At 36.3% G+C, this 23,909-nt stretch overlaps 1 protein-coding gene across 2 annotated transcripts in view; it reads left to right on the plus strand.

Annotated features, from left to right (window-relative positions):
- The window catches only part of GRM8 (glutamate metabotropic receptor 8), an 896,233-nt gene that overhangs the window by 548,725 nt on the left and 323,599 nt on the right, over positions 1-23,909 (plus strand). The window lies entirely within an intron of this gene.

The raw sequence follows: 23,909 nt of genomic DNA on the forward strand, positions 1-23,909 counted from the left end.
TAGCCAAACTGCCTGTCTGAAGTGATGGAATTACTGAATGCTGGTGCTTTTTTCATGAAAGTAGCAGCGATTGCTGCCAATGACTTTGGCCATTATTTTCAAATGAAATGATAGCAAGCTCTGAGCTGTCTAATTCTTTTGGTTGAATGTGATCCACACAATGGACGTGCCTCCGAGCCACGCTCAGCACTGCCCTGTCCATCATCATACACTCCAGTGACCTCAGCTGCCAGCCTTTCTCAAAAAAGCACAAGGTCATCTTCAATTTAGAATTCACATGGAAAGTCCTTCTTTTGCTTTGTTCAGGCAACATGAAAAAAAGTTGGTTTACATTCAACACAGTAAATTCGCAGCAGAATTTTTGTGAAACATTATATAACATGAATTCTTTTGAAAGAATAGAAACACTAAGGGAATTTGAAAATAACTTTCATGCAGTTATCAAACTGAGCAAGATAGGAGTATTACAATATGAGGTTATTTACCCTAACATGCAGTTGAGGAGCACTTTATTTAACTTATATTGTGGGGCGGTGGGAAGAGGAATGCAAATGAGTGCATTTTCTCAATAATTGAAATTAACTTCCAGAAGATAGGAAAATATTTTAAAGCAAAACTGGATGAAATCATTTTAAAGGCGAATGACTAATTTCTGTCTCTTCTTCACTATAGATCAAAACCTAATCCTTCCTTGATAGCTTTAATTATTATACCAGACTAAAATATAATGATGCTATTAAAGACTATTAAAGAATGCTTAAATGTCTAATGACTATTAAGATGATTGGCCTCTAGACTCCAATAATTTCTGAGTTCTTCTGCCCAATTTTTATAGATTCTTTCCCCTTCAACATTATCAGACAGCTATTGCTGCTGCTGTGCTTGTCTTGAGGGCTGATCCTTTCCATAATTTACTTCTTTCCATACATGTTGAACAGAAAAACTACTATAAAATGTCATCAATTTAGTCAACATATATTTATTGAGCAAAGAAATTTATTGAGTCTTAAGCCCATTCTATGTGGCAAACAGCGATAAAACAGACAAAACATTCATGGAACTTATAGTTTCTTTGGGAGCTTGGATATTAATCAAATGAACACATGCAGGCATAATTATATAGTCTCTGGTAAGTGCTGAAAGTGGAGGTGTGCCTGACTGAGAGCTTAAAATAGGGGAAATTTCTCTAATCTAGGGAGTTAAAGGACAGCTGAAATCTGAAAGAAAGGTTTGAGATATGAGTGAATCAGTAGTCAGGGCTAGATAGACTATGTGAGGTCTTACCAGGCATGCTAAGGATTTGTTCTTCATCTTGAAAACAATGGGAATCCATTGAAGCATAATATAACTGTGTCTGATAGAATATTAAGTTTAACTCCAAGTAAGGCTTAAGTGAAGCACATGAATTTTGATGTATTATCTTAAAAGAGATTCTCTTTGTGCTCTTTGCAGATTCATGTTTTTTGTAGTTTGGGCCTTACCTGTGTGCCAATAGACCTGAATATAAGCATATTTTCATGGAATATATAATTATTTTGATTTCCAATAATTTTCAGGATGTTCACTAATTTTTCAGTTTGTTATTGGCTTATCTATTAGTGTTTCTTCATTATTAATACCTTGCTAGTTTATGATAAAAGACATTTATAGGGATGTTCAGATGGAAGTAAGCCTTCAAAACTATTGGAGGAAGAGGAAACAATTATGGTAACCAGGAATAAGGACTGCATTTAGTTCTGGGCTTCCTATCAAAATATAAAGCAACATGCAATGGGCTACATAATTTTCATTATATGATGAAAGCAAGCCTACCTATTTTTCAGGAGAGAATGAATTTTGGGGGGGTGGGGGTGGAATTATTTCTAAATGAAATGTATCATATGGGACTCTGACAGTCTAATAAGTAATGTTATTTGACAAAGTTTTATAGCAAAAGAAGATGCATACTTTCTCTTTGACTGTTTTGCATACATACCCACAATCAAAGTTAAAATGGTAATGTTTGAAACACTGAAGGATATTTAATTAAAGGGATTTCAAAGAGGAGGGAGATCATCCTCCTTGACCGTCTTTCAAGCTTCGATAATAAAGGAATCTAACATCCTCTGAAGAATAAATGAACAGCATCTCTCTTAGACAGTGTTTTGCAAACTTTATTTTCAAAAGAATTATACTTAGAAACTAATAGGTCAGTCAAAATAAGAACTGCTGGGCTAAAGGGGTTGGGGTAACCTTGGCCACTCCATTTCTTTTTTTTTTTTTTTTTTTTTCTTTTTTTAATCTTCATTTTATTGAGATATATTCACATACCATGCAGTCATACAAAACAAATCGTACATTCAATTGTTCACAGTAGCATTACATAGTTGTACATTCATCACCTAAATCAATCCCTGACACCTTCATTAGCACACACACAAAAATAATAAGAATAATAATAAAAGTGAAAAAGAGTAATTGAAGTAAAAAAAGAACACTGGGTACCTTTGTCTGTTTGTTTGTTTGTTTCCTTCCCCTATTTTTCTACTCATCCATTCATAAACTAGACAAAGTGGAGTGTGGTCCTTATGGTTTTCCCAATACCATTGTCACCCCTCATAAGCTACATTTTTATACAATTGTCTTCGAGATTCATGGGTTCTGGGTTGTAGTTTGATAGTTTCAGGTATCCACCACCAGCTACCCCAATTCTTTAGAACCTAAAACGGGTTGTCTAAATTGTGCGTAAGAGTGCCCACCAGAGTGACCTCTCGGCTCCTTTTGGAATCTCTCTGCTACTGAAGCTTATTTCATTTCCTTTCACATCCCCCTTTTGGTCAAGAAGATGTTCTCCATCCCACGATGCCAGGTCTACATTCCTCCCCGGGAGTCATATTCCACGTTGCCAGGGAGATTCACTCCCCTGGGTGCCTGATCCCACGTAGGGGGGAGGGCAGTGATTTCACCTTTCAAGTTGGCTTAGCTAGAGAGAGAGGGCCACATCTGAGCAACAAAGAGGCATTCGGGAGGAAGCTTTTAGGCACAGTTATAGGGAGGCCTAGCCTCTCCTTTGCAGCAACCGTCTTCCCAAGGGTAAAACCTCCGGTAGAGGGCTCAACCCATCAAACCACCAGTTCCCTATGTCTGTGGTCATGTTAGCAACCATTGAGGTGGGGTAGGCCAATACCCCTGCATTCTCCACAGGCTCCTCAAGGGGGCACTACATATTTTTTTCCTTGTTTTTTTCTTTTGTTTTTAACCTTTTATTCCTTTTTAAATCAACTGTATGGAAAAAAAAAATTAAAAAAAAATATTAAAAAAAAGAAAAAGAAAAAGAAAAACATACAATAAAAGAACATTTCAAAGAGACCATAACAAGGGAGTAAGAAAAAGACAACTAACCTAAGATAACTGCTTTACTTCCAACCTGTTCCTACTTTACCCCAAGAAAGTTACATAATATAGCAACATTTCTGTGAACTTGCTCCTACTATATCCATCAGAAATTAACAGACCATAGTCATTCCTGGGCATCCCCAGAACGTTAAATAGCATATCTGTTCTTCTTGGATTACTGTTCCCCCTTCCTTAATTGTTCTCTATTGCTAGTTCCCCTACATTCTACATTATAAACCATTCGTTTTACATTTTTCAAAGTTCACATTAGCGGTAGCATATAATATTTCTCTTTCTGTACCTGGCTTATTTCGCTCAGCATTATGTCTTCAAGGTTCATCCATGTTGTCATATGTTTCACGAGGTCGTTCCTTCTTACTGCCGTGTAGTATTCCATCATGTGTATATACCACATTTTATTTATCCACTCATCTGTTGAAGGACATTTGGGTTGTTTCCATCTCTTGGCAATTGTGAATAATGTTGCTATGAACAGTGGCGTGCAGATATCTGTTCGTGTCACTGCTTTCCGATCTTCTGGGTATATACCTAGAAGTGCAATCGCTGGATCGAATGGTAACTCTATATCTAGTTTTCTAAGGAACTGCCAGACTGACTTCCAGAGTGGCTGAACCATTATACAGTCCCACTAACAATGAATAAGAGTTCCAATTTCTCCACATCCCCTCCAGCATTTGTAGTTTCCTGTTTGTTTAATGGCAGCCACTCTAATCGGTGTTAGATGGTATCTCATTGTGGTGTTAATTGCATTCTCTCTAATAGCTAGTGAAGCTGAACATTTTTTCATGTGTTTCTTGGCCATTTGTATTTCCTCTTCAGAGAACTGTCTTTTCATATCTTTTGCCCATTTTATAATTGGGCTGTCTGTACTATTGTCATTGAGTTGTAGGATTTCTTTATATATGCAAGATATCAGTCTTTTGTCAGACACATGGTTTCCAAAAATTTTTTCCCATTGAGTTGGCTGCCTCTTTACCTTTTTGAGAAATTCCTTTCAGGTGCAGAAACTTCTAAGCTTGAGGAGTTGCCATTTATCTATTTTTTCTTTTGTTGCTTGTGCTTTGGGTGTAAAGTCTAGGAAGTGGCTGCCTAATGCAAGGTCTTGAAGATGTTTTCCTACATTATCTTCTAGGAGTTTTACGGTACTTTCTTTTATATTGAGATCTTTTGTCCATTTTGAGTTAATTTTTGTGTATGGTGTGAGGTAGGGGTCTTCTTTCATTCTTTTGGATATGGATATCCAACTCTCCCAGCCCCATTTGTTGAAAAGACCATTATGACTCAGTTCAGTGACTTTGGGGGCCTTATCAAAGATCAGTCGGCCATAGATCTGAGGGTCTATCTCTGAATTCTCAATTCGATTCCATTGATCTATATGTCTATCTTTGTGCCAGTACCATGCTGTTTTGACAACTGTGGCTTTATAATAAGCTTCAAAGTCAGGGAGTGTAAGTCCTCCCAGTTCGTTTTTCTTTTTTAGAGTGTCTTTAGCAATTCGAGGCATCTTCCCTTTCCAAATAAATTTGAAAACTAGCTTTTCCAAGTCTGCAAAGTAGGTTGTTGGAATTTTGATTGGGATTGCATTGAATCTGTAGATGAGTTTGGGTAGAATTGACATCTTAATGACATTTAGCCTTCCTATCCAAGAACATGGAATATTTTTCCATCTTTTAAGGTCCCCTTCTATTTCTTTTAGTAGAGTTACGTAGTTTTCTTTGTATAGGTCTTTTACATCTTTGGTTAAGTTTATTCCTAGGTACTTGATTTTTTTAGTTGCTATTGAAAATGGTATCTTTCTCTTGAGTGTCTCTTCAGTTTGTTCATTTCTAGCATATAGAAACATTACTGACTTATGTGCAGTATCCCACTACTTTGCTAAATTTGTTTATTAGCTCTAGTAGCTGTATCGTCGATTTCTCAGGGTTTTCCAGATATAAGATCATATCATCTGCAAACAATGACAGTTTTACTTCTTCTTTTCCAATTTGGATGCCTTTTATTTCTTTGTCTTACCGGATTGCCCTGGCTAGCACTTCCAGCACAATGTTGAATAACAGTGGTGACAGTGGGCATCCTTGTCTTGTTCCTGATCTTAGGGGGAAGGCTTTCAGTCTCTCCCCATTGAGTACTATGCTGGCTGTGGGTTTTTCATATATGCTATTTATCGTATGGAGGAAGATTCCTTCAATTCCTACCTTTTGAAGTGTTTTTTATCAAAAACGGATGTTGGATTTTGTCAAATGCTTTTTCAGCATCTATTGAGATGATCAATTGATTTTTCCCTTTCGAATTTTTAATGTGTTGTAATACATTGATTGATTTTCTTGTGTTGAACCATCCTTGCATGCCTGGAATGAACCCCACTTGGTCATGGTGTGTGATTTTTTAATGTGTCTTTGGATTCAATTTGCAAGTATTTTGTTGAGGATTTTTGCATCTATATTCATTCAGGAGTTTGGCCAGTAGTTTTCCTTTTTTGTAGCATCTTTGCCTGGTTTTGGTATTAGATTGATGTTAGCTTCATAAAATGAGTTAGGTAGTGTTCCATTTTCTTCAATGTTTTGAAAGAGTTTGAGTAAGATTGGTGTCAGTTCTTTCTGGAAAGTTTGGTAGAATTCCCCTGTGAAGCCATCTGGCCCTGGGCATTTATTTGTGGGAAGATTTTTGATGACTGATTGGATCTCTTTGCTTGTGATGGGTTGATTGAGGTCTTCCTATTTCTTCTCTGGTCAGTCTAGGTTGTTCATATGTTTCCAGGAAATTGTCCATTTCCTCTACATTATCCAGTTTGTTGCCATACAGTTGTTCATAGTACCCTCTTATAATTTTTTTAATTTCTTCAGGATCTGCAGTTATGTCAATTTTTTCATTCATTATTTTGTTTATATGGGTCTTCTCTCTTTTTGATTTTGTCAGTCTAGCTAGGGGCTTGTGAATCTTGTTGATCTTCTCAAAGAACCAACTTTTGGTGATATTTATCCTCTCTATTGTTTTTTTGTTCTCTATGTCATTTATTTCTGCTTCAATCCTTGTTATTTCTTTTCTTCTACTTGGTTTAGGATTGGTTTGCTGTTCATTTTCTAGCTTCTTCAGTTGATCCATTAGTTCTTTGATTTTGGCTCTTTCTTCCTTTTTAATATATGCGTTTAGTGCTATAAATTTCCCACTTAGCACTGCTTTTGCTGCATCCCATAGGTTTTGGTATGTTGTGTTCTCATTTTCATTCATCTCTCTGTATTTAGCAATTTCTCTTCCTATTTCTTCTTTAACCCACTGATTGTTTAGGAGTGTGTTGTTTAACCTCCAGGTATTTGTGAATTTTCTAAGTCTCTGATGGTTATTGACTTCTAATTGTATTCCATTGTGGTCAGAGAATGTGCTTTGAATAATTTCAGTCTTTTTAAATTTGCTGTGGCTTGTTTTATGTCCCAGCATATGATCTATTCTGGAGAAAGTTCCATGAGCACTAGAAAAGTATGTGTATCCTGGTGATTTGGGATGTAATGTTCTGTATATGTCTGTTAAATCTAATTCATTTATCAGATTGTTTAGGTTTTCAATTTCCTTATTGGTCCTCTGTCTGGTTGATCTATCTATAGGAGAGAGTGATGTGTTGAAGTCTCCCACAATTATTGTGGAAACATCAATTGCTTCCTTTAGTTTTGCCAGTGTTTCTCTCACGTATTTTGTGGCACCTTGATTGGGTGCATAGACATTTATGATTGTTATTTCTTCTTGTTGAATTACCCCTTTTATTAGTATGCAGTGGCCTTCTTTGTCTCTCAAAACATCCCTGCATTTAAAGTCTATTTTATCTGAGATTAATATTGCTACACCTGCTTTCTTTTGGCTGTAGCTTGCATGAAATATTTTTTTCCATCCTTTCACTTTCAATTCCTTTGTTTCCCTGTGTCTCAGATGAGTCTCTTGTATGCAACATATTGATGGTTCATTTTTTTTGATCCATTCTGCAAATCTATATCTTTTAATTGGGGAGTTTAATCCATTTACATTCAACATTATAACCGTGAAGGGATTTCTTGAATCAGCCATCTTATCCTTTGGTTTATGTTTGTCATATATATTTTTCCCCTCTCTCTATTAATATCCTTTATTGTACCCATACTGAATCTCTTTAGTACTGAACCTTTCTCCAAGTCTCTCTGTCCTTTCTTTGTTTCTCTGTCTGTAGGGCTCCCTTTAGTATCTCCAGTAGGGCAGGTCTCTTGTTAGCAAATTCTCTCAGCATTTGTGTGTCTGTGAAAAATTTAAGCTCTCCCTCAAATTTGAAGGAGAGATTTGCTGGATAAAGTATTCTTGGCTGGAAATTTTTCTCACTCAGAATTTTAAATATATCGTGCCACTGCCTTCTCGCCTCCATGGTGCCTGCTGAGTAGTCACTACTTAGTCTTATGCTGTTTCCTTTGTATGTGGTGAATTGCTTTTCTCTTGCTGCTTTCAGAATTTGCTCCTTCTCTTCCGTGTTTGACAGTGTGATCAGAATATGTCCCGGAGTGGCTTTATTTGGATTTATTCTATTTGGAGTTCGCTGAGCATTTATGATTTATGTATTTATGTTGTTTAGAAGATTTGGGAAGTTTTCCCAAACAATTTCTTTGAATACTCTTCCTAGACCTTTACCCTTTTCTTCCCCTTCTGGGACACCAATGAGTCTTATATTTGGACGTTTTATATTATCTATCATATCCCTGAGGTCCGTTTCAATTTTTTCAATTTTTTTCCCCATTCTTTCTTTTATGCTTTCATTTTCCATTCTGTCATCTTCCAGGTCACTGATTCGTTGTTCAGCTTCCTCTAGTCTTGTACTATGAGTGTCCAGAATCTTTTTAATTTGGTCAACAGTTTCTTTAATTTCCATAAGATCATCCATTTTTTTATTTAGTCTTGCAATGTCTTCTTTATGCTCTTCTAGGGTCTTCTTGATTTCCTTCATATCCCATACTATGGTCTCATTGTTCATCTTTAGTTCTTTGAGTAGCTGCTCTAGGTGCTGTGTCTCTTCTGGTCTTTTGATTTGGGTTCTTGGGCTTGGGTTATCCATATCATCTGTTTTTTTCATATGCTTTAAAATTTTCTGTTGTTTTTGGCTTCTTGGCATTTGCTGAACTTGATAGGGTTCTTTTAGGATGTGTAGACCAATTGTAGTCCTTATCTCTAATTTATCTGATCTATAGCTTCGTGGAGTCCACTTTCTCTAACTAACCAGCAGGTGGCGTCCACGAGCCACCTGTTCTCCACAAGCCAGTTCTCCCTTGCTTTGCCTTTGTGGTGAGTGGGGGAGTGAGTCTTGTGGGGTCCAATTGGTGTACCAAGCTTGCGTGTGTAGTTGGTGTTGTCCGCCCTGTATATGGGGCGTGTTTCTGGGCGGTCAGGGAGTGGGGGGTGGCTCTAACAATCAAATCTCCCTGGTGATCCTGGAGTTTTAAAGCTGCTGCAATAGTTTAATCCTTCAGTTCAGTCCTGCCACAGTTTGTCTCTGCCACTGACCCACAAGTCCTTGGTATTGGCGTATGGCTCCTGAGACTTGTAAGTGGGTCCCTCTTCCAGGCCGTGCACCCCCTGGTCCTCTGTTGAGGGATGACTGTGCTATGTCACAGGTGACTGCCGTCCCCCCAGGGTGGTTCTGGGCTGCTGGGCTGTGTAGGGAGGCTCCCAGTCTGCTGAAATGATGGCTGAATGGGGCTTTGTTAATTCACACTGCTCCACCTTCCCAACTCTGGGACAACCAGCTGAGGTTGCAGGGAAGGCTAATGTCCACGCCCAGTTTTGTGGAGTGTGCCTGTTATTTGAAGCACTTCCGTCACACTGGGTTGTGTGGGGCTGCTCTGGGCTATGCGGCTGGCGATGGGCAGGAGTGTTTCCTGTCCACCAGGATGCTGGCTATGAGTGGACACCCCCCTTTTCTTGGGAAGTTGTGGTGTTTAGCGAAATTTCTCAGCCACTGGATTATTGCCTTTTGTCTCAGAGCTCTCTTAGTTCTGGTCTTGTCTTGACCTGCCCAAATTGCAAGTCTTTGAAGCTCTCTGTATTGGGCTTCTTAGAGTAATTGTTTTAGAAAAAGAAAAAAGGATTAAAAAAAAAAAAAAATGGGCCCTCCTCACTGATCTAATGGGTTATTGAAATGCTAAGAGACAAAGCAATTAGGGCCATTAAGGAAAGGTCCACAGGGCAGAGAGATCAGCTTTTCTTCGGGATTTGCATATGAGCCTCAGGGCCTGAGCTCTGCCCTTCCCCTTTCTATGTTCACCAGAACTCCAAAAATCCTCCGCTTTTATTTTGGAGTTTTTCGTGCTGTTTTTTTCTATGTCTGTCTCCTCTCTGCTGTGCTGGCTGCTCTCAGATTCTCTGGTGTCTGGTCTCAGTCTATCTGTGGTTGGAGTTTGGATCAGTAGAATGAGTTTCCGATAAGGGCTGCCACTGCAGTTCTCTGTTCTCCTTCCCGGAGCTGACAGCCCCTCCTTCCACGGGACTGAGCCTGGCAGGGAGGGGTGCGGGTCCCCTGGCCGCAAAAACTTACAAATTTCGCTGATCTCAGCAGTTCCACATTTTCATGAGTGTTGTATGAAATATGCCCAAAGTCAGATTGCTCTGTGGTGTCCAGTCCACACAGTTCCTGGCTTTCTACCTACTTTCCTGGAGGAGTAACTAAAACATACAGCTCACCAGTCCGCCATCTTGTCCCGCCTCCTGGATCTGCATTTCTTTTTATCCTACTTGCTGACCTTGTAAGTACTCTAAAAGATCTCAATGGTTCTATGGAACAAACTTTGAATCAAAAAAAAAAAAATTGTAAACCATTGCTTTTTGCTAGGCCCTTCATAGAAGCTGAAAGTGGACATTTGGAATTTGTGTTCTCTGTTGGGAACCTAGAAAATGGATATTTTATATTGTTAATTGGATGCTAGCTTAGTGGATTGCCAGGTTGCAAAGATGGCTACTGATCTCACTTAGTGGGACAGCCAAACCCCTGCCCAAAGGTTGGAGGAGTAAGGCGGTGACAGGCCAAGCCAGTTTCTTGAGGACAGCTTTGAATCTACTTGAGAGCCCAGAATGTTCTAGACCTATAGTTTATTACTATACACATCACACACATGTAAAAATATTTTATACTAGGAGGTTTTTGTTGTCTTTTTTATTTTTAGCATGACTATTACCAGCTGTCCAAGAATGAACTTAATAAGACAACTTTCAATTTTGTGTGGTGTGACCTCCCAGGTTTTCTGCCATGCAGTGAGCTACAAAATGTATTCTCAGGCAATTGAAAAAATTGACACATTGGATGAAATTACTTAGTAATGTCCACTTAAATATTGGATGGTAGCTGCCCTGAACAGTAATTTCTGTGTAGATAAAGTTGTTGTTAAACTGGTTCTTTCTAACATTAATTAGATATCAGGATGAATTGCTTTTTGTGGTCCCTTTTAATTTGACCCAGTAAAACCATGTCATCGATGCAGAGAAAGACTTTTCTTCTAGTATGTGATAGCAGGGGGACAAACAGACAAAGCAGCTGGATGCTGCACAAATCATTGATACAAAATTAAAGAGAAGGATGTTCAAAACTCTGTTGCTGAGACTGTAACCTGTGTGGGGCATGCCTAACTAAGCAAAAGTTTTAACATACTTGGCATAAAAGGTCATGCTTCCTCCAGTTTGCCATTTAATCAGCAATGCAAAAAAAAAAAAAATATATTAGAATTGAGAATGATGAATGATTGTTGTTTCAGATAGGGTTATTTGCTATCAAAACAACTAGCTAAAGGTGAACCATTTAGTCAAACTGCTGAACTACAAATTTCTAATTGGCATCAAAGACATGAGCATCAGTGGTGGTTTGATTGCACTTAGTTGCTCAAACTGATTTGTTTCATCATGGAAAAAAATACATGAACCATTTTCTTCATGTGAACTTCAAGCAATTCTGAACCATGGCATATCTGGAGTAACTCATATGTTCCTTATAGGGTTTCTCAACTTTTCCTCTCTCCCTGGAGAGTCAGGGAAACAAAGACCTACGTTTTAGGATTACTTCTATTGCCAGGACTGAAACAAAATACTATGTCTATAAATTTAAATTCAAAGATTCATCAAAAGAAAAGGATAAAATAGAGTTCAGTTTTTTTTGTTTTTTTTTCCAGGGACTTGAGAGATTAACTCTGTTAATCTCTTACTTCAGACCAGTCTAAAGGTGATAAAATAATTAACACTGCACATCTTGTATGGAATCGAAGATTTTTCTGTTGCTGTGCAAACTTTACTTATCCTAAAGAAAAAGTGTTGTATGGAATTCCCACCATATCTCCAAATTCCTTTTCTTCTAATTGAGCTCATTTCAGGGGCAGGACAGTCACAGTGGCATATTAATCAGGATTGCTTAATTATAGAAACCAACTTGACCTTGCTTAATCTAAAAGGAAGAATTAATGAGGGTGTCTCAAGAAACTCCATGGCAGGATGTAAAAGGGTTCAAGAAGAGAACTTGTTCTAAAGAACTAATAACCTGTCAGAAACCTAGACAAATTTCTGCTGTCTGTCTTCTTTGTTTGGTTCTCTTTACACTGTTTTTCTCTACTTCTTGGTCCACAGGTAGGCAGCAGAAGGCCATGCTGCATTTCCAGAATTTAGTTATTCTTTGTTCAGGACACCTGTTCAGACTAATAATTTTTTTTTCTTTTTTAAGTTCCAATTCTAACTTCTTGGAAGCTAGAATCTCATTAGCTAATCTTAGGCTGGATGTCAGAACTGTTCCAAATCATCAATGGCCAGGAACATGTAGTGTAAACATGCTTGCCACAGACCACTCCCTGTGAAGAGGACATTTAGGAAGTTTCTAAAAGTGACTTATGGTAAAAGATTAAACGGATTGAGTAGGGTGGTAGGATCCCAAGTATGATGCCTGGGCCTGAAAATGATTGCTTCTTTAAGTGGGTGAGCCTGTGTCAGGCTGAGGGAGACACAAATTAAGAATCACGTGGAACCTGAGAGAAACTGAGCAAGGTATCAGTCTTGGAATTATTTAACGCAAGCCCTCATATTGTGGTAGAATTCCCCAAGACACAGAGGAGTGAAGCATCTTTCCTAAATTCAGCAGTGAGATTGTGGTCCAGCCATTTCAATGTTCAATATACTATGGAAAATATGGAAACATTTATGGGATCACAGAGACTGGCATAGAGGTGGAATTTATTCAGTGTCTTCTTTTCTTTTGAAACCTCACTGATTTGGGTGCTTACTAAAAAATTAACAAAATGTACAGTTTTGAGAGCCTGTGAACACCATGGTTCAGACCTGAATAAATTTGTTTGCCCAAATGACCAAGCTATCTCAAGAAAATAAATATGGGTTTAATATTAGAAAATGTACTATAATCACATGAATAGGTCAAATAGGAAAATAAGTGTCTCATAAGACTCTGTTAAGTCATTTGATTAAAATATAGCCCTTATTTTTGTTGCAAACACAAAACACGAACACACTAGAATGGAATAAATGTTTAGTATGATAAAGAACATCTCTCTCAGCCTACAACTGATTATATATATTTATATTTATAGTTATCCACAGTAAAGAGATGAATGGGATCTATTACCAGTATTATTGTTATTCTATAAATTTTAAGCAATGTGATCAAGCATGAAATGAAAACAAGATTGCTAAAAAGGAAAAATCAGTGCTATGATTATTTTCAAATGATTTGATCTCAAGACAATATATTGAAAATCTATCGGAAGACCTTTCTTTGGAAAGATGATCAAATATAAAATTAATATTAAAACATTAAGAACTTTCCTACATATATTAAGTAGTGATTATTTAATGTATGGGAAATCAAAGTCTGTTTCCATTGCAAAAAAAATTTTAAATATCTTGGAATATATTGAACCAAAAAATATGAAAGGCCTATATGAAGACAGCTTTACTGAAAGACATAAAACATATTTAAATAAATGAAGAGACATTCCTTATACAGAAGAACTAATTAAGGAAAAAATGTTAATCCCTCTGGATAAATGTATGTTTAGACTTAGTATAATCCAAAGAAAAATAACTAAAATTGTATTTTCTGGGACATTTAATAGTAATTTAAATTTTAATTGTGCGAATAAGTGAGTAAAAGTAACTTAAATGATTTTGAATAAAAATTATCCCTATCAAACCTAACATTTATGAATAATGTTAAGTTAAAATAATCAGTCCAGTATGAAATTTGTATCAGAATAAACATAATAAAAGGAACCAAAGAGAAATTTCCAGAAACTTACAATAATGATAAATAAATATGCATATGCCTACATAAATATATGAATTTGTTATTTGATAAAGGTAGTTTTAGAAATCAGTGGGAAGGGCATTTTATCATTCATCAGTTTATATGAAAATCAAATAAGTAGAGCCCTCCACAAAAAAAATAATATTATCTATTTGTAGTTTATTTAGAGTAAGGTGAAAAAGAAGAAAGAGCAACCACAAAAAGAAAATATAAGAGAAGGTTTATCTGAGTTGAAGGGGAAGCTTAAAATCTGTAAAAGATATTACAAAGGAAAACTGGACATGTTTAACTTGGTAAAAATTTAACAGTTTGGAATGTTAAAAAATATCATGAATGTAATTTTAAAACAGAAAATAAAGTGAGGCACTCAGCCATGTTAATAACTATGATACAATTGATAAGTGATTAAAGGAAGCATGGGAATGTGTAAACACAGCAGAAGGATGAGATTAGAAAACTGCATCAGGGGCTCAAAGAATGCAACACAGAGAGAGGGGCAAGTGACATGTGATTTAAGTTGCAAATATTAAGTGGCGTTTCATCAAGTAGACAAGATGGAGAAAAGGTATTCATGGCAGACAAAGCAGTTTAATAGTAGCTGGATGAGAGGGAAGAGTGTGCACATTCTGAGAAAGCTAAATGTTCCCAGTGGAACAATCCAAGAGAGTGGTTCTGTGAGCAGAGTGGAGATGAGACTGTCAAGCTGAGCTTGGGTATCTGGTTAGAAATGTATGCCAAACTCTTGGTGTTTGAATTTGATGCTGCAGGCAATGGGTGAACTGAAGCTCTTAAGGACAATGAAGTGCTAGGATATTTTAGAAAAATAATTATGGCAGCAATTTGAAGACTGGAAGGAGTGAGATTTGGAGGCAGGGGGCAAGTTAAGACTTAAGTTAAGTAGTCCAGATGAGAAATTAGTACCTGAAATGGGGAAATGAAAGTACAAATGGAAAGCAGTGAAAGACGGAGAAGGAAATACAGAAACATTTGAATTCTGGCTGTGATCTAGGTTCTGTGCTTAGATTAGAAATCAAGAGGTTTTGAGAAATGTCTTAGTTTCCCCAAAGAATCTTTCTTCATAATGATTTCTAAACACTCATTACTAGAATGAATTCAGTTTTTTAGAATATATAATGCTGATGAAATTGACTTGACACTACTTTCTGTTTCATCTTCTGTAAGTAGAAACTGAGACATAGCATGTCAATTATAGAAACACTGGCATAAAATGCCATCACTTGTTTCTTTATTATTAAATTTTACTTAGTAAATAGAGAGAAAGTAAATGGGATGAGGTGAATATCTGTTGTTCTTAAATAGAAACACACTTTTTTTTTTATTTTTTTTTATTTTTTTATTTTTTTTAATTTTTTTTTAAATCTTCATTTTATTGAGATATATTCACATACCACGCAGTCATACAAAACAAATCGTACTTTCGATTGTTTACAGTACCATTACATAGTGGTACATTCATCACCCAAATCAATCCCTGACACCTTCATTAGCACACACACAAAAATAACAAGAATAATAATTAGAGTGAAAAAGAGCAATTGAAGTAAAAAAGAACACTGGGTACCTTTGTCTGTTTGAGAAACACACTTTTTGATAATTAACTAATTTGAAATAAAATTGAGAAAATAATTACTTAAAGTTTGGAAATGTGTTATATAATTACTTCTTGAAGATAAAGGTTTGGAGGTAGCAGACTAATTCCTGGAAATATTTATAAATTTTAAATAGTGAAAGAAATATACACAGAGATATTGAATATATGGAGATAAACAGGTTGATTTGAATTTTTCAGTTCTGCCTAAAGAAATTTCAGGCTGGTAATGACGAATTAATCTTATAAACTGAATCATCATGAAATTTAACAATTTTGTTATACCTGGCTCTATCTTCTGAATAAGGTGAAAAACGGTGGGGGATTTTAAGTCTGTTTTCTTTTGTCACCATAAAGGACAAGGTTTATTAATTTCTCTTCTCCTCCCTTAAGGACTTACTTGATTCATTTGTGGGCCAGGGTGCTGTCAGCATGGAAGAAAAGATTGAAGAAAAAGCAAAGGGGTTGCCCTAGGTCTCCTTTGGGTCCTACTGACCTTTCCTCACTGTTTTAGGGTTCTTTTACTCATTCTGCATTCCTATACTTCCTGAATTTCTCTATCATAAAGAGGAGTAAATAAGAAGCAAATCCCAGAGAGATATGGGAAGCCACAGGCTCAGTAACTGGGGTACGGTAAGTGCTGGTTGTTGGCACTCAGCAGGGCTGGGGCAGTGAGCCTCAAATGAAGGATGAGAAAACTGGGAAAGGAGCAGGGAAGATCTGAGGTGGTGGGGAATGTTTCTGAAGAAGTTTACATTTAATGATTTGCATTTTTCATAGTGATCAGAAGCACAGGCTTTCTAGTCAGATAGAGTTTGAATCCATTTTCACCTCTTACTACTTTATGATCTGGCAAATTTACGAAAGCTTCGTTTCCTCATCTATGAAATTGGGATGATAATTGAATACAGATTCTAGGTTTCTTATGAGGACTAAAGGAGACAGTATTTGTAAGGAACTTATGGCACAGAATGTGCTTAATAAAATGATTGATATGATGTTTAATATCTGGAGAACATTTTGTCATCGGAAATATGATGACATTAGTGCTTGGGTCGGCTTACAAAGGTGTTGAGATGTGTGAGATGGGATTGAGGACTTGAGAATCTTTAGAAAGATGTAGAGTTGAAAAGTACTACATCACTTCGTATCAGGATTACTAGTGGAAATGAAATGAAAGCAAGCAGAACTTGGGAAATATTTGTATGCCACTGCACTGATCAACAAGGTTTTCCCAGCAGTGTCAGCTCCTCAAATATAGGAAGAGAAATGTGAAATTTTTTACAACATTCTCAAATAAATGAGGAAGTTCATTACTGTTGAGATGGCCATCTCATGAGTCTAGAGTAGACCAAATGGAGCTCATTCTCTCATTATTTCTTCTGTTTCCTTCAAAATCACATATTTTTATTTTAAAAAGAAAGAAGATTTTTAATGGAACAGCTCCCATATTATTAAAGGTAATTATTTTCTAGTGATATTTCATTTCAGAAGGAATCTACTAAAAATTATAAGGTAGTTTCAATTATCTTTCCCTTTAAGGTTATTAATGCTTATAATTACATTAAAGTTTAATCAAGAAGTTAGTTTGAAAATGCAGAATATGAATGAGAAAATTCTTTTAAATTCAGGTGCCTAATTGTTATCCTTTTGGTAATTTGGTTTTCTGAATCTTTTGGATGTGATCCAAAACAATGACTGTGAAAGGACTTGGTTTTTGAATCATGTAAATACCTTTAACTGTAGCTAAGCTAAGTGAACATTACCGAATTTTGGTTTTTGATTTTTTTTTAGGAAATGTGTATTTATGTGTATGTGTCATACACGTTCATTTAACAAACACTTATTGAGTATCTAATATATGCCTGAGCTGTGCAATTTGCATTTTTTCTACTTTTTCTACCTTCTACCCTCTCACTTATTCTTTCCTCACTTCACCTTCCCTTTATTTCTTAAGCATCTTTCCCTTCCTCTTGTTCTCTTTTCCTCCCAATGTTTTTCTGCTTGCTTGGGTAATCATTCAGTAAACAAGAGACTGACAAATGAATAAGAGAGTAGGCTTTGGAGGGAGAAAGACCTGAGTTCAAATCCTAGGTCCCCACTTGCATTATTGGACTTTGGCTAAGTCCCTTAAATTTTGTGAGCCTCTGTGTTCCCATCTATGGAAGAAAATAATAGTCATACCTACCTCATAGTATTATTGTGAGCATTTAATGGGATAATTAATGCTTAGAGGCTTAGTATAATGCCTGGCACATTGCTAATAATCAATAAATGGTATTTTTATTTTCTTTCTGCTCTATTTCCTCAACTGCTTACCTGACAACAATAAACCCTCTATGAATGTTTGCTGAATTCCAAACTTATGCACATAAACACCCTCCACAACACACACACACATTCACATATATACACATTCCCCTGCATACTTTATATTTCAATATGTCTAATAAGTCTCTTACGATCAGGAATAATGTGTTGTATGAAATCAATTAATTTCTTGTGTTTTCAAGACTTAATTCATATATTGTCAAGATTGCCTAGTTTTTTATTTGTTTGTTTGTTTTTTAGTTCACCTTTTTCTCTTCTCTTGCGGTTCACCTTTTGGAGTCTTCATGCCTTATTAGCATCTTAGGGTGTGATATGGGAAAAAGAGGATATAAAACCCATACTAACTCATTTTGCCTGGATAAAAATGACCTGTTAAGTGAGGAGGTAGAGGCTATTGCTTAAAATGGTGTTCAGGGTCTATGTATTAGAATACAGTACATTTCCTGTGTTAAGAATCTGTCAGAAACGCATTCACACATAGGCTGTGAAGGCGATATCTATAACTACACGAATTTAACTGGAGATTGGTGATCTCAACCAACTCAACTAGAGGAAACTCTTTGTCTCAGTGTGCAATGTTTTCAGTAAACTATGCCCACAGAACAAAGAAGAGTGTATTCCATGTGAGATAATTATTTGAAAGCCATAAGCCCCTGTTCACGTAATGAACCACACCTGAAAATACAATTATTGTCAGGTAAAAGGGATGTGGGTAGCGCAAGTCTCTTGGAAAGGCATCTGTTATTGCTAATTTACTCTTAATCCTGCTTATGAAAGTTCTCGTTTACCAAAAGATCTCATGTTTTTCTCCACTGGCTACCTAGGTTATGTAGGTGACCCTTTGATTTATATTAGCTCATCAGCAACACTGAGAAATTCTGACCTATTTTAATACCATTCCTTTCAGCTTCCTTTTTGTTCTTCTTTGTCCTTATATAAACCTTAGTTTGTTAAACTGTGTTAAAATTTATGTACCCTTATTTCTATTTCCTCTGCACTTCAATCAAATTTAATGAAATGAATAAAGATCCTTGCTTTGTTGTTTGACTTTTTATTAAAGTATAACATACATACAAAAAAGTGCGATAAGTGTATAGTTTGATGACTTTTCATAAACTGAAAACACCCCAAAGCAGCATCCAGAACACCCAGCCAGCAACCCAAAGCCTTCCTTCCAGTCATTACACCCCTCTCCAGTGAGTCACTATCTTGACTCCACCAGCACAGACTAGGTAATTAATATATATGAAATTATACAGTATGTACTCTTTTATATTTGGCTTCATTTCACTGTAATTTTTGATAAATCATAAGTAGAGCACATTTCCCACCTTTATTTCTCTGTGTTAATATTAGATATGATTATTTAAATTCACTTTGGTAGGTCTTCTACATTTAATTTTTAAACACAATAAAATATTTTATGAAGTAACATTTATTATCTATTAATGTGTTTTAAAGTGTAAGAAAAATTGAAATTTTAATACAATACCTCTAATTTCTTAGAAAGTGGTAAAAAATATTACCTCTAAAATCCTCTTTGGTCATTATCCCATCTTTTATTTTTTAGAGGTATTATCTTAGTATTATTGAGGTTCTAGAATATTGTTGTTTCATGAATCAGAAGAAATGTTTCTAGAAAAGAGTTTCAGGTAGCATCCATGGAATTTTGATCATACTCAAATGTACAAATGTCCCTAAAAATAAAACCAAACATTCTCTGTAGCCAGAAAACAATTGTGTGTGTGTGTGTGTGTGTGTGTGTGTGTGTGTGTGTGTGTGTGTGTGTTTTGTCACTGTAGTGGTTGTTTTTGTGATTTTGATTTTGGGGTTGGAGGGACATAAACATAATATTATCCAAATAGTGATGAATGAAATAAAAATGTATAAGGTTCAATTGAAAACTACTCAGTGAAAACATTGGTATATAGAACTTAGATACTGGCCAGATGCTGGGCATTTGATTAATGTATACAGACATTAAATGTGACTTCTGAAGGCCATTCATCTTCCAGGAAACAGAATTCTCATGACTCTTTCAGTTTTAATCAGCATCATGGAATAATGCTCCTTAATTAACCAATTGCATCAGGCACTTTCCTAGGCACAGAAAGGAAGGAAATTATGCTGTCCCAGCTAGTACTCCAGGGTATTTCCAAAATACCCAGACTACCAGTGTGAGACATCATTTTTTTTTCCTCTCTTAACATGTTATTTCACCAGAGAGGAAGACACAATTGCTTTCCCTGACTTAGTATTAATGACATGTCAAAGTTGTCACAAATTCTAGAATCAATGTATTTTAAAGTGCTAGGGAGTCATTTAAGAAAACTGCAGTGTTCTTGATAACAGAAATAAGTGCTCCCTGATTTTTCTATCCACATAATTGCCTTCTGAAGTGTTATTGGCCCTCTGTGACAAAGCTTCAGACTGATATTTCAGGAAAGTTTTTTGCAGGAAGTATTTAAATAAGAATTAGTTGGGAATATCATTCTGATCCTACTAGATAAACTTCAACTAAAACCATAAACTTTTGATATACACAATCAAGTTTGGGAATAGCATTATTTTCCCAACTGTAAAAAGCATGTAGATTTGGGTGAGAAAGTTTTTCTGTCCCAAACAAGCATGTTTTTTCTGCCTAGGCATAAACTATAAGATCCTGTTTAAAAAGTAAGAGAATTTTATTGCAATGTTTGCATAATACTTTCTTTTCATACTGTTACAGGTTATGGGCATCATCAGTGTTCTAGTTTGCTAATGCTGCAGAATGCGAAACACCAGAGATGGATTGGCTTTTATAAAAAGGGGGTTTATTTGGCTACACAGTTACAGTCTTAAGGCCATACAGTGTCCACGGTAACACATCAGTAATTGGGTACCTTCACTGGAGGATGGCCAATGGTGTCTGGAAAACCTCTGTTAGCTGGGAAGGCATGTGGCTGGTGTCTGCTCCAAAGTTCTGGTTTCAAAATGGCTTTCTCCCAGGACGTTCTTCTCTAGCAAGCTTGCTCCTCTTCAAAACGTCACTCACAGCTGCACTGAGTTTCTTCTCTTTGAGTCAGCTCATTTATATGGCTCCACTGATCAAGGCCCACCCTGAATGGGCAGGGCCACGCCTCCATGGGAGTATCTCACCAGAGTCACCACCCACAGCTGGGTGGGGCACATTCCAAGCAAATCATCAGCACCAAAACGTCTGCCCCACAAGACTACATCAAAGATAATGGCGTTTGGGGGACACAATACATTCAAACTGGCACAATCAGTATGAACCATCTGAGTCTTTAAAGAGGGCTGCAGATGCAAAATTAAAATATTACTTTGGGCAATGATATGCTAATATTTGAAAAAACAACTACCATTTCATGGTTTTTGTTTTGTTTTTTTTTTCTTTTTAGCATTATTTGAAGACATCTTTTGGCTTTTGAGCATGATGACAATTTGTTCCACTGGTACTGAAGTAGAAAATAACTGGTCCATAAATTCTCTAACAGTCTCCACACAAAATATTTGTGAAAATAAAATAACATATTTAGCAAAGTCAATGATGGTTTTAGCTGAGTAGCTTTAAGTCCTGCAACAGATATAACTAGAAGGTGAATTTCTATTACCAAGAGCTTTATGTTTACAATGGAGTATGTGTATACCCACAGATATATACTTCTTTTGTATAGAGATTGTTCTTCTCTTTATATAGAGATAGATGAAATGTGAATAAAATATAATAAAATGATATGGTAGAAATAAGAGATGTTTCCTTGCCAATGGCAAGAAAAAATTTTCTAACTTCTTAAGAGATATTGGGTAAAAGTAGAATTTTTGAATTACTTCATATCTTTGAACAAGAACTTGGATAAACCAAATGGCATATGAGCTTGTGTAAACTTTTGGCTGGCACTTACAGAAAGTGTTTCCAGAGCCAGCTCACTATCTATATTATTACTATTATTTTTAATCTTAAGAATTGAACAGTGAGAAAAAGAGATGCTCACAGTATTGTGATCAACGTCCTCCTTCACTACATTTTTAGAACATCATAATTTAGGTATGGTATGGCTTCAGATTAGTGTGGTGTACTATTGTAAAATTGTAGCACTGTACTGCAGCTTTTAAATACTTCGTTCTGAAGGGCCCCAGAGGACATGTGTGTTTAACTCACATATGCAAGCTTAGGTTATTCCATTTGATAGCAAAGGGCCCACGCTTGCAGATTCAACCTAATGTAAACTAAAATAAAATAACCTGAGCATTTCAAGAGTTCTTTGACATACTAACACCTGATTAGCCTATCCATTGCTATCATTTGATTTGAATTAGGAATAAAATGTTAAATACCTTATCATCAGCCAGTGATTGTCTAAGATTTTAAATACTCCCCTTTGTAGGTAAGAGAATATGATTACTTATTGTGATTGAAAAGACTATTTTCATAGTTTCCTGGCAGAGGTAATGATGTCAAACATATATGATTGATTTCTTTTCAGGATGGGTTCAGTTCACATGAGATATAGATTAGGAGGGGTCGAAAAAAATTAGCCATAGGGTGCTTAGAAAAAAGAAATGAAAAATTGCTTTAAACTATATTGTGTATATTTTTTCTGTCCCTATCACAGACTTTGAACTGTTAACATTCTGTTACTATCTGAGGGGAAAAATAATTTCGTCATTTTGGATTTATATTAAAAATGCATACGTTTAAAGACAATAATGTCTTACCTGGGTTTTTGTATTTCCTCAATTATATACTTCAAACCATGAGTGATGCTTTTTGATGATAGATTTAAAATATATCCATCTTAAGTCTTTTTACTTGCTAATTACTTAGAATTGAATGTTAACATATTAATTATACTAACAGCCCCAGACATCTTAATGCTTTTCATTTTGAAGTATTGCATTTTATATGTGTATATATATATAGTTCATAATTCTCATTAGACAAAACAGTCCTATGAGATGGGGAAGGCAGGGAAGGAGATGCTGTTACCTCATTTGACAGCTTAGGTGCATAAAATTTAAGTAATGTAGTCAGGATTTACAGGTAATAAGTTAAGGAATTGGAACTAGACCTAACATTTTTAATTCTATGTTCAGGGTCCCATGTGTCAAAGGAACTTGAGATAGGACATTGCTCTGAAGATAGCTGCCTTAGTTTGCCAGGGCGGCAGATATTTATTGTCTCACAGTTTTGGAGGTTAGAAGTCCCAAATCAGGGTATCACCAAGCCATTGCTTTCTCCTGGAGTCTGTAGCTTGCTGGTGATGGCTCGCCAGCAATCCTCAGGGTTCCCTGGCTTGTGGATCTTTCTCTCCTTCTTTGGCTTCTCCTGAGTCTGAATTTCCTTTGCATAAAAGGACTTTGAGCATACTGGACTAAGGCCTACCATGATTCAGTTTGGCCTCATCAAAATAGGATCTTCACAGGTCCTGTTTACAAATGAATTCACACCCACAGGACTGGGGGTTTGGACTTGAACATGTCTTTATGGGGAACATGATTCAATCTACCACAGCAGCTTATTTAAACGGTTAACTCTGCATTCATTCATCCCTCTATTCATTCAACAGATTATTAGTAAATGCTTACTATGTACCAGTCTGTGTTAGGAACTGATCAAACAGTGGTGATGAAAGAACCGTTCCTGCCCTCAGGAGCATGCTGTTTAGCAGGGTAAGCAATCAGTTAAATAAGCAACTACAAAATATGAAGTATTGCAATGCTAAGGTAGAGAATATGGTGTAAGGAGAAAATCAGGGCTGACTAAGCAGGGAAGTCAGGTAAGGCAACACTCAGGTGGGTGCTATTTAAACTGAGACCTGAATTATGAGAAGTATGCAAGCCTTGGAAAAACCTGATAGAAAAGTCTTCAGACAGAAAAGAGTTTTGCGCACTTACCATACTGCGTTCTTCTGTGGCTGGAATTGGAGCACTTTTTATTAACAAGAATATTATTTCCTGTAATCCTCAAAATATGGCTTTACTCTTTAAGGCTTAAGATGGCACATCAACTAGTAACCATTGTGTAGACATCCATGAAGACCATGTAGTTGTTCTTGTAGGATTTATGATCCAGGCATGTCCTCCACGTGAGCCTGTTACTCCCTACTTATTTGGGAGCAATGTCTTTGAAAAGTGTTTTTCTTTGTAGTTAGCATTGTGAACCTGATACCACTGAGCACTGAAGAAATATTTGTCTTGCAAATACTTCCCAGATTATAGGAGCAGCAGTTGTGAAGTATAAGAAAGCAAACTACCAGATAATAGCTAGTTAAATTTTAA

This window comes from Choloepus didactylus, chromosome 5 (genome assembly GCF_015220235.1).
Source record: "Choloepus didactylus isolate mChoDid1 chromosome 5, mChoDid1.pri, whole genome shotgun sequence".
NCBI lineage: Eukaryota > Metazoa > Chordata > Mammalia > Pilosa > Megalonychidae > Choloepus > Choloepus didactylus.